Here is a 15762-nt window from a genome sequence, read left to right on the forward strand (position 1 = left end):
GAAGAGAGAGAGGAGGAAGAGGAGGAGGAGGAGGAGGAGGAGAGGGGCGTGAGTCGGAGTTTGCAGCTTGGCGGTGGCTCTTAAGGGTCGGAAGAGACTTGGGTTACGCTTGGGTCGTTTCCAGAAATGGATCTTTGTTTCGGGGATTTCAGTAAAGTCTCGGGTCCGGGGGTAGTTTAAGGCACCGTCAAAGAGCTCGAGAAAGAGGAACGCAAATAAAACCCGCTTACCAACCTCCGAATACGCACATTAGTACTCTCAACTTCGAAAAATCCCAGAAACTCTATTATGTGACTATTTTTAAGAATGACCTACTGATTTGAAATTTTCCACAGAATAATTGAGGAAGAAATACAGCTCCACGCAGGGTTTATGTGATTCAGCCCGTTGAGAATGGGATCCGACGGCGCCAACGAGGGACTTTACACAAATAACTCTCAGTACCGGGGTGAAAAGATCAGATCATCGGATTTGAATGTCTAATCGCGGGGATCGTTTAAAGATGGGGATTAGGCACGAAGAAAAAAACATAATTAGGCCTACGGTTCATGCATAGTTACAGGGGATTATAATTTTTTTGTTCTTTGATGATCTCTCGGTTCAGGAGCGCATCATTCCCCTGACAGTTCCTCACATTAATATTCCTAAAGATCCAATTATGTAATCGTGTATGTAACACAATTGGCGAAATGCGTGGAGCCAAATCTGGTATATAAAACCGAATACAGGCATCGATCTTTGTGCATCATAGGATTTTGTAAACACACGAAAAGAACTAAAACAACGTTCAAAGTGGTGAAATTTTGGAATCAGCTCGACCAAAATCAACTTCTCCGATCGGCATTTGTCCCCTGACTGTTTAACCTTCTTTCGGGTGCTCGGTGAGGTCTGCTGCGCCTGCCGCAGCATCTTCTCCCACCCTTCTCTCCTCTCCTCTCCTCTCCCTTGCTGTCCTGTCCTCTCCCAGGCTTTAAAACACTGCATCAGAGCCCCACCTACAGGCCGATGGAACTTCACAAGCACAGGCGCCTCTGCGGTGCCTGGCGACCCTCAGATGGCCACATTCCACTACGACTTTCCGAGGACAGCTTTGAAAACGCTAACACAAAATAAATGTGTTTATGCCGCAATTATTTATGAAGGGCCATTTATTCCAGCTGCTGTTTAAATAGGAGCTTCACATGTATTCCCAATGATATTAATTAAGAAGCTGTTCCACTGAAGTCAGAGCAAAGGTGCTGTTTTGCGCACAAAGGCGTGCTGGGAACTGCGTCAGTACCTGGAACATAAGCTTATTAATTACACCTGCGTGGACCTGCACAGAAATATGACTGCGTCACAGACAATTCATACTATACAGAGCAAAATGGGTGGGAAAGTTTCAATTTTTTAGCCTCATATAAGGAATATAACGTTTAATCTTTCTTTTTTTTTAAGTCGAGAGGAAATGGTAATTGGTTTGTTGCTTTATAGGAGGGAGAACGGCAAAAAACTAAAGTAGTTGTCGCGTAAAGTAGTTTCGTCCTCAAACACATCCCCAAAACTTGTATTTTTAAAAAACGTTAGCCGTTTGCAGAAGCCAATATCCTCAAAATTGAAGCAAGTTCCCACCGTAAAGGAACGTTACGGGACTAATTATCGTCACCTTGCTGTCACGTGACGCCATCTCGCTCCCCTGCGCCTTCGTTTCCGGTTTTTTTGTTTGTTTTGTTTTTGCTGCAAATTTGGATCTGTTGAGCCAGCATATCTTGTAAAGGTGTGGATGAGAGTTATTAATAATTTATTGTGACTAAAAAGCTTTCAGAGTTCACATTCCCATGCCACTTCTATGGAAGACTGACCTTTAAAGAAAAAAAATCAATTCCCACAATAAATCAACAATAGCTAAAGTGCCCAGATCTCCCTTTGACGGGTCATCGATTTTCAGGGTGTCATATCTGTGCTCATCTATTACACTTTTGGTCCTCTTGTCAGATTCCTGGAGCATCTCATGGAGTCATTTCAGTGATTAAAATGCATAGATATCAACAGACCAATTGGGTTTATTTAATTATTCAAGACAAGCGCGGAGCTAAATCAACAGTCTGTTGATCTCAGACTTAGATAGCTTTCAGGGCACTGAAAATCAATTGTTCTGCCATCTACAGTGACAATAGTCGTTCCACAAAAGGTCAGGATTGCACGACCTCGTGAAATTAATGTTAAGGTCACTGGTTCACCAGTGAATCCAGCACGCTTGGAGCAAATGATAATAGGTTTGCAATTGTGATCATTGGCCTCCATCTTATCTATGTCCTGCACAGGCATACATTAACTGAATTCAAAGTTAAAAACGGTTAAACTTGCTTTAAAAGCATCTAATTAATCGGAAATTTGAATGCTTGTCAGGCTACAATACACAATACATGGTTTACAATACACAGCCAACAAGCCCCGGCTTTGGAAGGAAGACGCCTGATCAGTCGTTCTGGTGTTCAAGGTCAAGGGGTCAAAGATCACTTACCAACTGGAGGGCCGGTAGTTGACACTGGCGAGTATAATTTGTTATCTCGGTATTTTCTAATGCAAATATTTGGCTGTTTAGGCTTTTTAATGTCCGTACAGTGAGAAAAACGGGGCGAATGACATAGCCCTGGGGCACAGCTGCACTTACAGTAAGTACAAGGATTCATCAGAGAATTTATGAAGTAATTTCCAATCTGGTAAGTAACTGAAATCTAACAAATAACACCCAATCACTGGCCCCCGTGTCCCCTAAATGTTTATATATACCACAGCAAGTCTGTAATACTGTAGATTGAATGTTGATGCAGTAATAGTTCAGTAAATCTCGCCGTCCTATGTCTGCAAGGGCAGGAGAGGAGAGGAGGACAGAAGCTGGCCGCTCAGCTCTTCATTAGAATGCACTGACCATTCTGACTTCCCCATTTGTCTTGCAAATGAGATGATGACTTATGGAGGCAACATGAATAGCTTTGATGAAGCCTCCTTTTTTAATGCAGTCAAGTGGGTTGGAGGGAGGTGCGAGAGTATCCGTGAGGCTCCCGTTGCCAGCTGTCGCGTTGTTATTTCAGCGGCCCCTCTCGTCTTGCCCAAACCGCCAGGCGCACGCGTGGCTCCCAGCCTCGTTTTGAATTAACTCGCTGGACCCTTTTAAACACAGCTGTACGTGGTTTATCTTAAGCCTGTGGGGATCACCCGACAGTAGCTCTCTGTTCCCGCGGGTGTTCCCCTTTCCCCTGCAAGCCGAAACACACACATCCTGCACGCTCACTGTATGACAGATCGACGTTCATCACACATCTGCCACCGCATGTCCCTCAATACAGCAGGCCGCTAAATCACGCATACACAGTATGTATATATATATCTGCTTTATGGTCAATTTACAAGTCATATCTATCCAGAGGTTGATAATATTTATGGGCTGCCAATGGTGACGCTGGATTTAGTGTGTCCGTCTTCATAAAAATGTCTGCCCGCTGCCTCGGAGTCATATTGCCTCCTGGTCTAAGTGACACGTAACACTGGATGCCAGCCTCCTCCATGATATCTCATTTTCTGAGAAAATCTATTTGCATTTCGTTGGGCTAATGAAGTTTTATGCGCTGTACGAACACAATGAATGACACTCTGATATGCCATTGATTTGGATTGTAAATAGGTTTTCAATTTTCCGTCCTTTACTTGAGCTGCTGGATAGTAAATTATATTGAAGCTGACATTTCCGTGTATCTCGCATGTGCATGCTTGTGTGCGCGCGGCGGCGAGGATGGACGGGCTGCTTGAATGTGTCACTCAGTCATATAATTAGTTAGTTTGCATATTGATGACTTACCGCTTTGGGTGTAAATGTGTGTGTTCACTGTTTATTCCATCATTGTGTATATCTGTGTGTATTCATCCATGTATCATTTCCATCAGCTTCCCCATTATGCTAGCAGCTGTCTATCTAATGTGTGTGTGTGTGTGTGTGTGTGTGTGTGTGTGTGTTGTGTGTGTGTGTGTGTGTGTGTGTGTGTGTGTGTGTGTGCTCCAAAACCCTCCAGGGCCAGGTGAGTCAGTATTTTGCCAACAATATCTCCAGAGACCCTCGCCCCATGATGCCCAGGGAGACCCAAACCAAGCCACCCCTCCCACTGGACCTCTTTCTGTCCCCCCAGAATTAAAGGCTTCCATCGGGGTGGGCGGCGCAGATGGTCAGGGAGCCCTCTGGAAACTCTAGATTGACATTTTATAGGCAGATACCATTCAAATAATTTGTGCTTAACCAGTATAGATTCTTCACGGTGATATTTTACTCATCAAAATATGAACAAATGGGCCACAAATATGCATAAAATATCTGCTGCGACCAAACGGTTAATAAACTATCAGCAGCATCCTGCTGTTAGAGTAATGTGTCATGGAACCGAGTCTGTGACAGGAGCTCAGGTCCAAATCAGGCAGGATAGTGTGAGAGGGTAATTGTGTTTGCCTCATCTACACACACGCGCACACGCGCACGCACGCGGGCACTGTGATGTTCTGGGAATCTATTGCTGTGGTTTTGAGGATGCAATCTATTGACAGTATCTTTCACCAGATTGACCAGGGGCTTTCAGCACAATATCGACTGGCACCTTTCCACTTCAAGACGATCAGCATTCCTCTTCTCATTTCTCTCCTGGCAAGCGTCCACTGGTTGAATTTATGTGCGGCTTCATATCCTCTGTCCATAATAACTTTATTTTGATATTTATCTAGGCTGATATTCTTGGCTCGGCGGACGGATGTTTTCCTACACGTAACGAGTTTATCTGGGTCCTGAGACCTGCAGCGAAACTGGCTTCAAACAAACAGATAAGGCCTTCGGAACAAATTAGCCCGTGTGTACGTGAGCAGAGGTCATTTCAAGTCATTCTGACGCGCGTGACGAATATTCAAAGGTTCATTAAGAGCATGAGAGCAGGGAATATGTGATACAGGTGCACCTGTGTTGTGTTTGCTGCTGCAGAAGCTGAATCATCAGCGTCCTTGTGCGTCCCTAAAACGGTGCCTGCAGTGTAAATAAAGGTTTTATTATGTGCTTTTTTAAAATCAGGCACTTCATTTAAATGAGAGAAATAGGAAGGCAACACCTTAAATGATCCACTAATGTCCTATCCCATAACTCACTATCAACTGATCGAGCACAGAGGGCGTGCATTTGCATTTTAGATTGATCAGAGTCTGACAGGGGAGCTGTAAATGCCGTCATTATGGGCTGTTTGTTTTAGCGGAAGCATCGAGCAGCAGATGAAAATCATGGATTTGGCGTGGGAAGCGCCGAGCTCCGCGAACCCTTCAAGACCTTTTTTTTCTTCCAAAACACTCTAAAACAGCACATCAAGGTTTATTCGTCAAACCGAATATAGTCGAGGAGGTTATTAAAAAAAAGAAATCAATAAATGCTAAAGACGCTTCAGGTGCTGTCAGAGCACAAAGAAATCCCCTTTAATGTGAACACCTTGGATCTAGATGGCCTTTGATAATCCTTCAGAGAATCATTTATACTGCAGCTGCAGTCGTGCTTTACAACCCCTTCATGCGTCCTTGTAATGTTTTTGACAATAGGTGATAAAATAAGGTACGAAACAGTCTCAAAATTAGTGTGTGTGTGTGTGTGTGTAAGCTTCAGGTCTTTGGTAAGATCACGGGAGAAACTCCATCCCGATTATGCCGGCGACATCCATGATCCATGAGTGCAGAAGAAGCAAATGAGCGCAAACTCAAACTGCTTCTTTATTTCATTGAGTCGCTGCATTTCCAGGTCAAAGTGGCGTTTGAGTCTGCAAAACGAGCAGGAACGAAGTCTCAGCAGTCTGCTTGTCAGGCTGCTGCCTGTGGACTCAAAGTATAGTATTGCCACATAAATGCAGGGTTGGCGTGGATGGTAAGTGCATGGCTCAACTGCCTCTCCAAGTGTTAAATAGCATGAAAGGTGTTGCTGAGTAGCTCCAGCTGTTGGGATGTGAAGGCGGATTGTCTCCACACATGTTGGAGCAAAGAGTAACCGATCCAGAGGAGCCGTAATGTGAACAATGGAGATTAATCACACATTTTGACAACAGGCGCTGATAGAAGATCAAAACTGAAGAGTTAAACTTGCGAGTGTGTAAAAATACAAGCCCGTCGGGTGAAAAATGTGTAAATTATTAAGGCTTTCCTGCTGTTCATTATGATTAGTAATCACTTCAAATGTCTGTCAGTTACTGAACAGCCAGGACCCAACGCACATCTTTCATCCTGTACATCAGTCTTTCATATTGATTAGCATCATGGCAAAATGTCAATTATCATGTTTTTTTCAGTCACAATGGATCCGTCTTGCAAACAAACCATAATCTGCTGATAATTAGCGCGTTGCTCTTGTTCATTGAATACCAGGACAAGATATCAAGAAATTCTGTAAATGTAGCATCACATTCCAGTCAAAAAAAAATGCAGCATGTGGACATAATGCCTGAACTAATTACATTCTTTTGCAGAAAACAATCGGGAAATAATTACAACATAAACTTAATTTATATGACGTATCATTTAAATAAGAATAGTATGTTTAACATAATCTCAGACTAGGCTAATTATCATGAATAACCACCCAAAAGCTTTACACTATATCAATTCTAGGAAATTTAATAACAAAAATGCAGACATTGGCGACTTTGCCCCTGCTTCAAAAGTTCACCACGCGATGGTGAGCGCGGCGGTTCTGACATGCATCCTCCCACACGTGCACTGGAGCCCAGAGAGGAGAAGCAGCTGAAAGGGACGACTCCCAACAAGCCGACCCACACAGGATTAATCCATCTTTCCCAGTCGGACCCTCCCCATCCCCTCCCTTTCAGTCCTCCTTCCAGCCTCATTGTTTTCAATAAAGTGTCAAGACTGGCCATTTTATAATCACATTTGGGACTGGGGATCTGGGATTCAGATACAATCGATGTCTATTAGAATCAAGGGGTTATTGATTGAAAAAGGAGAAATGGTATGTGTGTGTGTGTGGGGGGATCTTTCCCCCTTTTATCCTCACAAATACTGTAATCAGATTTACCCACCACCAAACTGGGATCTGTACATTCCTGTCTGTGGGCCATACTGGCAATTTACTGGCTTATATTTAGAACTTGCTGCGGCTATTTTTAATAAACCAAGAGAGTTGTCGGTGCGTGTGGGCACCAATGTGGCCCAAATCCTTTTTTGTATGATCTGTATAGGTTCTTCACGTGAGCGGCACAGCTCTGCATGTGTGTGTGTGTGTGTGTGTTTGCTCCTCGAGTGAGGGGGAGCTTTTCCACAAGGTGACATTTAGGGGACAGTTTCACACACTAAAGATATGGCTGCTTTAACTGCGGTTTATCACCTGCTACTGGAGACGTCACACGGTCTTAAGAAAGCTGTATATCAGGACACGTGTGTGTGTGTGTGTGTGTGTGTGTGTGTTCTTTCAATAGCCACACTGTCACAACTTCTTCGCAACTGTGGCCTCAGTCCTTTTTCCAGATCGGGCTGGTTTAAAGTGGTACCGCCCTTCAGCTTCTTGGACTTAAGATTGGACTTAAGATTCCTTCGACGTTGTTCCGACATGGCTCCATCATTTGGCTCCACCAGCTTGTTGGCTAATCTTCCCCAGACCGAAGCAACAGCCCTCAAAGGAGATTTGACCTTGTCGTTCATCATAAGCACTTTTCTTTTGCTCCATTTCCAAAGTGAATTGTGTAAATGAAATAAACGGGCTTAAACATTGGGGCGAAGGAGGTGAAGTGTGCTCCACCAATCAGCTTCCTTTATCACCCCCTGAAACAGGAAATCTGAATAGTTTATTTCCTATCTTATTTTTTCCCCAAAGAATTCTGCGATTGGTGAAAGGTTGTTTTTTTTTTCCTGGGTAATTTTGGTGGAAACGCGCCAATGTTTTTCCAAAAACCCGGGTCAAGGAAAAGGCCGGGAAAGAGCAACTGTCTGGAGCATCCCCGACAAAAGTAAATCCATTTAAAAGGCTTCCATCAAAGAGAGGCAAACTGGGGACAGCGTCCATGTTAAATGTGGCTCCTTCTTCCCAACATTCCCCCTCAGACGGGTGTTTGTTAGCTCGTTACTGGGCTCTGCGCTGCCGTGACGTGTGGACTCATTCTGCAGGCGAAGCAGCAGACTCGGACAGCGTGCCGCAGTCTCCAATCAGCATGTCAGTCACACACAGCACACATCTGTGTGTCTGAAACACACACACACACACACACACACACCCTTCAGTGGACACATTTTAGCGACTGCACGAGTGCAACATTTCCATTAGAGAGTCATCAGATTTTGGGATTCTGTTGACATTTTTAAAAGACGCGCACAGTCGTCCACTGATGGATGAATCCCGAAAACGGCGATTATTGTTAGGAATCACCGGGTGGTTATTAGAATGGTTATTTGAATGGAAATGAAGCGCAGGATTATGTGTGGTTACTCTCTTGGTGTGAAATGTGTGTTTTCACGAAATGAAATTTGCGGAAGTGATTTGTAAGATGGTGAAAGACAACAGGATTTTAATGAGAGCTTGTTTGATTTGGGAATTGGAAATTGGAATGTCTTCTTCACGCTGATTTGCCTGTTTAGTAGAAAGTAAATATAGCCAATCCCCCCCCCCCCCAAGCCATCTCACCGCACTTTCGTCCTTCGTCTTGCTTTGTGTCGGCTCCTTTTGTCTAACCTTCATTTTTAATCCAGTATTTTCACAGACAGAGAAGCAAATAAGATCTTAATGACACCAGAGATGTTGAAAGGAGAAAGGGTAAACGAAGGAGAAACAACATGAATCTTTGACGCCTTTTCTCCGGCAATCTTCCCGTCAGTCGATGAAGGAGGGGGGGGTCAAACAATAGCAAAATAGGCTGCTGTGCTGTGTGTTTCCTCACCCTCCTGACAACTCCACAGCAATCAATAATCAATCCCTAATCTCTCTTGCCTGTCTTGTAGCTTCTGTCTTCCTCTTTTAGTTCGTCCTTTGTCTTTTTCCCCCTCCAAGGCTTGACTCTCCCTTGGCGTTGAACCTGCAGCGAGGACACAACACACACGCTTTACCTTTTTTTGAGAACAGACCGGAACGATAATTATATTGCACGGAATTAAAGACATAATTGCCACACGTTCTGAAAACCAGGCCGGTTCGCTGCCTCTGCCACTGACACGGTGGGAAAAGGAGATGGCCTGTGAATGCAAAAATGGTCTCTCAGGATGCGGGAGCTGATATGTGTTCAGTCGTGACCTGACCTAGCAACAGGACATTACAGGAGGGGGCGGAGCTAGTTATCTTGCTCCGGTCTGTGGCGCTAGGCTAATGGTAGCTGCCGCTGGCGCGGCGCTTGTTAAAATTGCACTACCTTGTTCAACATTGGGATTTTTAGAGTAAATCCCCCTGATAAGAACTCCACTGATCCGTGTCAGCCGCACTAACAGAGACTGCTGCTTACAGTAGTTGGAGTGTGTTTTTAATGAGCGGCACAGCCACAGACCTTCCAACCTTACAGGAAGTTGCTGAAATGACAGCTACAGCATATGCAGAGTGCCACATCTTCAATCCACGATCGCTTTTAAAGTGGGTTTAAAAGCCTTGGAATCCCCAGAGAACATCTTTCCAGAGGTGCTAAGTTGCTCCTCCTGCCCGGTGATGGCAGAAAGCAGCCGTTCTGCACACACCACAACACGAAGGTCATAATTCTACTGTACCTGTTGCTGTACAGGTGGCTGTTGTTCCCAGAGATGTTAATTGTTCCCACATGGACTGAAGGGAGAAGACCGATTAGTGGACTGGAGAGCGGTAGCCAGGGTTAAACAGGAGAAGAGAGATTAAATAATATTTAATCCACCTGCTTTTGTATCCACGTGGCCCCCCTGTTGGCCCGTTATCTGCTGCTCCTGCTGTACCTGTGCCAGGCCGTCAACCCTGCTGCCATTTTAAAACCTCTTTACAATTAAAACTAAGAGCTTTGGCTACAAACAGAAGAAGAAAGCAGGCCTGCAGACTGAAAGGTCCAGAGGTGGATATCGAGACAAAGGAGAAAACATTTGACTTGCCTGTTTGAAAACGTTATTGTACGTAAGAGGATTAGGGTGTGGAATCCTGGGAGGATTTTACACAGACGGAACCAAACCATTTTACGTCCCTCTTTCAATCCATGTTTTTGTTCAAAATAATCGCGAAAAGAACTCATTAATTTTTTTGTGGGGGATGAATGGTCTTCATAGATTATTTTGATGAAAGATTGTAAAACTCAGTCTTTACTAAACTGTAACGGTACTAAAAAGCTCAAAACATCAAATTTGGTGAGAAAGAATGAGGTCACATTGTGATGCACAAAATACCTCTAATGTTACTTTTCTCTTATCCTTTCAATGTGAAATTTGTTGCAAAAATGCTCCACAGATGCAGGTGTGACTTTAATGTCGCTGGGAAACTACGGCAACAGGTGCCGAGCAACCAGAGGCAGCAAACAATGGAGGCGGGATACAATATGAGCATTTTGACTTTAAATTGCTCGTTCAGTGCCTCCATTCTCTTTCTTAATCAGCATAACGTCCTCATCTGTGATGTTGAACACTTGTATAACCTGATAGATAAGTGAGCAGAAATGACGGCATATTTTTTCCTTTCAACCTCTATGTTGTTTCTCATGTTTTACATTGGAAAAGTGGTTAATTTCTGCTGCTCCAGTCTTCAAACGCTGCCTTATTAGCAGCTGAGGAGCCTTATTTGCATTTCTCCGGATTGCAGGACTCTGAAAGAGCTCCACGCGTGTGCTTTTCGTCTCTCCGGGGGAGACGGAGATCACAATCTCTGCAGGATCAGCCGGTAATGGTCGGAAATCCTGCCGGAGTGGGCGTTTGTGGGATTGGGGGGAAAAAAGAAACAAAGAAAGAGAGAGTGGGGAGGGGGGCAGTCTGCAGGCCTCTGCAGCATCAAAAAGACAACTTGAGATTGAAAGTACTGTTGGCACCTGTGCCCGCTCATCGGTCTCAAAGGGGAGTCTGCTTTTCAGTGCGGTGCATGAGGACAGGTGACAGGAGTCGCCACGCTTGGCCTTCTGCTCCGTTTTAGGCTCCGCTCCACAACTCTTATTTTACAATTCCAAATGCGAGCCCTCAAAACTCCAATCTTTTATTCATTGTTCTGATTGTGAAAGACGTAGGTGGTTCCAAGTGCTTACTGTTGCCTCCCAAAATGACATTTAGTGATTACTGAGCTGAGGCAGAGTGGCTGCTTTCAATCAAGTAGCTGGCTTTATTCAATAAGCCTTTCCTCTCACGCACAAACACACGTCTCAGACCAGGCGATGGCGGCTCTCACGCCAGAATCGAGACCCAAATCAGGCTCCGCTTATTCACTCTCGCGTGTTTCTGACACTCAGGCATAAATGAAAAGTTAAAGATTTGCTTCTTTTACAGTCACAGAGAGGCCGCTTGGAAAGTCAGCCGAGATATTGTGCTGCTCCTTTCCGGTATCAAGTGTAAAATAATCATGTGCACATTTCGGTGGGTCATAGCGACCGCTGCCCCGGAACCCGGTTCAACTTAACCCGGCAACGAACGCAACGGCGAGAGGGTCCAGATTGAATTCCTGCAAAGACCCAACGTACGATGTCTGCAGGGACACGCATATGGCATATTTAATTTTGTGGCTTATATGAAACATCAGCATATCAAAGACAAAGGAACAGATGGAGCAGCTCAGTATGGAGGGAACGGCGCTTCATTAGCTAGCTTTCCAAACCAACCCGAGCAGTTCCTGCCTTCTTTTGTCATTTCTATATCAAAATTGGAATATTTAAAACTTCTGCTGAAGCACAACCTCAATTGGGCTCCAAATCTTGGTGCACATCTAATTCCTTAAAGCTTTAGAACCATTGTAACAAGTAAATGAGTGACACATTATAATTACATTAAATCCGAATACAAATTGTAATCTGCTGTAATTTGCAATCAAAATCTGATTATGCAACATCACAACTTGTAATTCGATGACGTCGTGTCACGTTTTACCAAGATTCCGTAATAGAATCGGGTTATAAATTGTGATACCTTGTAATCAGCTATAATCTTTTTATCTTTAAAAGTAAAGTGAACGTATCAGATTATGTATATACATGCTGTAATCAAATTACCACAGGATTGCAGCACTCAGCCTTCCCACACATTTTGATCAGCAAACACTCAGCGAGTAATTTGTTTGGTGGATGAGTGCCTCACTCATTGTTCATGTAAACACTGGGAATAAATAACTGGGAATTTGAGGCCTCTATATTAAAAAAAAAGACCGTGCAGGCGCCCACTCTTTCCAAATTAAATTAAAAGAATAACAGAGACTGATTAATGATTTTCATTAAACCCCACGCAACAATAATTCATCCTCGGAGCACAAGGTGTTTATTACCCACGTGCACATGTAATTAGTATAAGGTTCTGGTATCTTAAACAGAAAATTTCAATTGGCGATGCTGAGCACCGCTAATAGGAAGCTGCATCGGCTCTGATAGAGGCGCCGCGGATGTATTGGTGCAACGTTGAAGCTGCTTTCCTCAATGTCCCCCACAATTAACCCACGAGTGCCGCGCCATCAACGGCACATCCTAATGAGACATCTTCCCTCCGGCGCTTTAAATCAGAAAATGAAGGCTGGGTCGGCGTGTGTAAGAAATAACATTTCAATCCAGTCCTGACGCCAACCCGGGAATAGCCTCTGTTGTTCATGGCCGCGCTTCCATCAACTTCACAGGCACTGAAACCTCGCTGCATTGATAAGATATTACCCATCATCCCCTGAGGCATCCCCCAACACACACGTCCACACACACACACACACACATCCGCACCTGCGGGGTTAAACTCCCAGTGCAGATAAGCCAATGTCATCCACACAGAGCATCACCGCCGCGCCATGTCTGCTCTATCAAAATCAATAACAGCCCCCCCCGAGGGCGAGCGCCGCCGCCGCCGCCGTGTTTAAGAGCAAAAAGCACCACACCAGCAGTAATAAGAACCTTGTTAATGAGCTCCAGAGAAAGGTCAATTCCAAACAAAAGAATTCCTCCTTATAAATATTTAAGTGTGATTAACATTAGCAGTCCTAATTACGCCATCAGTCTTGGCGCCGTGAAAGCGCCTTTGATTAGTCACCACTCAGGCCGCCTCACTCGGCTCAAGAGCCATCCTGCAAGGCCTGAAGGGGAAGCTACTGAGGGAGACGGTCCGCAAAGGTTGCTTCCCCACACGGGATTAAACATGCAAAGCGAGCTAAGTGGAAATCAGCGCTGCTTTTCAGTTAAAGCTGGAAAAGGCACAAAAGATAGATCTGAGAATCTTAGCAGTCCCACTAATGCCCCCGCCCATGTGCGTTTGCAGGCCTGGGCCTGGATGATGTCCTACCACAGACCCCCTGTCCCCCATTTGGAAGAAAGGAACATCTGAGCCCTGTTATAAGGTGAAGTCACGGCGTAGCAGCATCGGGACGCTCGTAGCAGCTATTACCTGACATCCGGGGGGGGGGGGGCTGCATTCTTCTAAGACATCATAAAGGGATGTTTCCTTGTGTGTCACGCCAAATTTCAGTGTGTTTGCACAGCTGGACCGAGTGTAGTGTGTGTGCAACTATCCCCGGGCCGTGCGTGTGTGTGTGTCTAAGTGGCTGGTGATGATGTCATCCACGCCAATATGACCTCGTCACCGAGATGAAACGCAGCTAAACAGATTGAAGTGTGTGTCTGTGCTGCCAACGCCTGGAGGCACATTTACTCAGACGCTGGGTAGAATAGGGTCTCCAACACAAAGTCCGCTCATCTTTCAGCGTGTGTGTGTGTGTGTGTGTGTTTGAAAATACAATATCTCATTTTTGCCCTCCGGGCTTTTACATATTATGGAGAAAGTATGTGTGTGTGAGCTGTAAATACATTATTTCTGTCTCTGTATTCGTATTTTGGGTAAAGGTGCTTTCTTTATGGACTAAAGCAGCTCACGGGACGACAAAGAGCGCTCTCCACACACACTTCTGTCCACGCGGCGGGCGCGGAAGGGACAATACAAGCGCGGGGCGTCTGAACTGGCAGCGGTCATCCAAGTACATCAGGCTTGCAGAAGAAATTAACAGCAGAAACGCTCCAGGCGCCAGCTGCGCGCCACATTGCAGGGAAGCCACGTTGTAAGTCTAAAGTAATTTAAATCCTCTTCTGAAGGATGAGAAAACATTTTTTACACTGGCGGGGATTAGCCTAAACTGGCAGGTCATGGGTGGATAGGCTTATGCAGGGCCATGTAACAGGTTTAGTAGCCACTGCCTCGTGGCAGAGTCATAGAATTCTCCCGGTTCTGTCCTGTCAGACCTTCATGTGGCATTTTGGTCAGGTCCATTGAGTCGCTATTGGCCGATGACTCCACTGTTGACACTTTTGTTCCAAAACTTCACAATTGATACCGTTCCTAAGGTTCCAATTCCACCAGCGGACCTCTATCTTACTGGCCGTCGTTCGGGCTTTGAAAAATTCATGTTGTTGGAGTCCCTGAAAAGAGCACAAGGAGAAAAAGAATGGCCGTAAAATGTCAAGCTAAAGAACGGGGACACACTTTAATCCAGCAATCTGTTAACTTGCCTCCCATTAAAACCCGCGCCTCAGTTTTATCGTGCCTTTGGGAAGCTTTTCTCTTTCTCTTGCAGGGGAGCCATCACGGTATAAGCAGATAAAATGAATGATTTCAGATGGACCCTGCGCCTCCAAATATCCCGAAAAGTTGAATCAACATCTTTGAAAGTCTGTTTTTCATTAAACCGTCTCCATTTCTCTCCACAGCAGAATAATAGAAACCATCACAGCAACGTGGCTCCAGATTCCAGTGCGTGCATGTGTGTGTGTGTGTGTGTGTGTGTGTGTGTGGGGGTGGGTCAGGGTCTTCGAGGTCATCTTCCTCCCGTGGTGTTCCTACTGTCTCCTCATCACAGCAGCACAGGGCCTCATTACCAGTGTTCACTTCTTCTCTGCGGGGAGAGTCAAAGCCAAGCGTCTCCCTGCTTCTGTCTCCCTACACAGACACACACAGACACAGACACACACAGACACACACACACACACACACGGCTGTGAATTGCACCATCTTAGCCTCTGATAAATGTGAGCAACTCCATTTGTTACCATTTCTTCTTTTCCGTCTACCATTCCCTCACAAGTTTGTGTCCTGCAGCTTATTATTCTGTGACTAAAGCTTTTATATCTTCCAGTCCTACGCTGTGATCATGTGACCTTCAGGTCCCATTTTCTTGACTCCTGAAGTGAACACGGTAACACATTGAAAGGATTTTTTTTAAAGCAATATATGGTACAATAATCAGTCCTTTTTGAACTGCACCTTGGGCTCGATACACTAAAGCAGCGACCTTCCCCAGAAAGCAGAGCTTAAAGGAATCTGACTATCAGAATAAAGGAATCTAAAGAATCCAAGCAATCACACTGCTGTGACTTGTTTACGTGCATGCGGCGTATTCGCACGGCAAGCGTGCGGCTTTATGCTCGCTGTGACATTCACAGACCAAGACAGAAGCTCCTGCTCCCTGCCACGACACATCTCAGGACAAAGCATGGACCCGTTAGCAGCATTTATGCTCAGTTAGCCAAGACAAATTGATGTTGGCTGGACAGATTTAGTCCAGTTTACCTCCCAAAACATGAAGTATTCTACCTAATAACTATACGTGGGTTTTGACACATGGAA

The sequence above is a fragment of the Takifugu flavidus genome, chromosome 22, assembly GCF_003711565.1.
Source record: "Takifugu flavidus isolate HTHZ2018 chromosome 22, ASM371156v2, whole genome shotgun sequence".
In the NCBI taxonomy this organism is placed as follows: domain Eukaryota; kingdom Metazoa; phylum Chordata; class Actinopteri; order Tetraodontiformes; family Tetraodontidae; genus Takifugu; species Takifugu flavidus.